This window comes from Penaeus monodon, chromosome 27, assembly GCF_015228065.2.
Source record: "Penaeus monodon isolate SGIC_2016 chromosome 27, NSTDA_Pmon_1, whole genome shotgun sequence".
NCBI classification, from domain to species: domain Eukaryota; kingdom Metazoa; phylum Arthropoda; class Malacostraca; order Decapoda; family Penaeidae; genus Penaeus; species Penaeus monodon.
Window position 1 is genome coordinate 16,011,058 of NC_051412.1, and position 947 is coordinate 16,012,004.

The 947-nt window shown below is 34.7% G+C and overlaps 1 protein-coding gene across 1 annotated transcript in view; it reads right to left on the reverse strand.

Moving 5' to 3' along the window:
• Positions 1–947, reverse strand: part of LOC119590427 — a 21,897-nt gene that overhangs the window by 2,305 nt on the left and 18,645 nt on the right. The gene's annotated exons all lie outside the window — the stretch shown is intronic.

Below are 947 nucleotides of genomic sequence, written 5' to 3' on the forward strand. Positions count from 1 at the left end.
AATCAAGCAATTCCATGCTCGTGATAGTGTGAGTATATAATACACAAAGGGTGTTTACATATTCTAGGTATATAGTGACTCTGTCTTAAGAACGTAGTGGGAAGTTATAATGTTTTTGGGCGAATGGTCTTCAGCGGCTCATTTATTTTTTTAAATGAGTTCTCTTTATCCAATGTTTTGTCTTCTCTGATAGGTCATGTATCTGGCCATGCATTTGGCCATGCAGTCGGTCGTATATATGGTCATGTACGAGTATTTGGTCAGGCATACTGTCATGTATTCGGCCATGTATTTGCGGGAGTCGGGAAGTCAGGTACCAAGACCTCCATGAACATATCATAGGATATAGCTCTTCAAAACCTCAAGTTTATGTACATAGTTTGATGTACTGTATGATCTCGCTGTTTATATGTGCATTTTTTTTCTTATCTCGTAGACACTGTTTATTTTTTACTGGGTTATAACATTATCGTTCAGTAAACTGTTTCACACATGTAATTTTCCGTCCTTTCATTATAATAAGTATGCTACTGTTACTATGTTATGGCAACTGATTATTTTTATATAGACTATATATACATTCATCTGAATTTTAGCATTGTCTTGCTGTTGAAAGCCATGGCCAAGACAATTTTAATCGCTGTATCTCTTAGTCGTTTAAGCAAAGGAGTTGCCACTAAAGACAGGATTCTTAAGAAAAGAATCTCAAAAACAAAAACATTTTGGAAGTTGCAAGCACATATCATACCTTGTAAATCAGACGAAGTTAGTGATCAGATGCGTTAATAGAAAAAATCCCTCTTAACGATATGTACAACACATTTCTTTATTCATGCTTTTGGTTTTGATTAGTGAGGAATAAAAGGATATTAAATGTAAAGTTTGCAATAGTCTACGAAAAATGGAAATATTTTCCAGCAAGTCTCTACAACTACTGGTTACAGTCG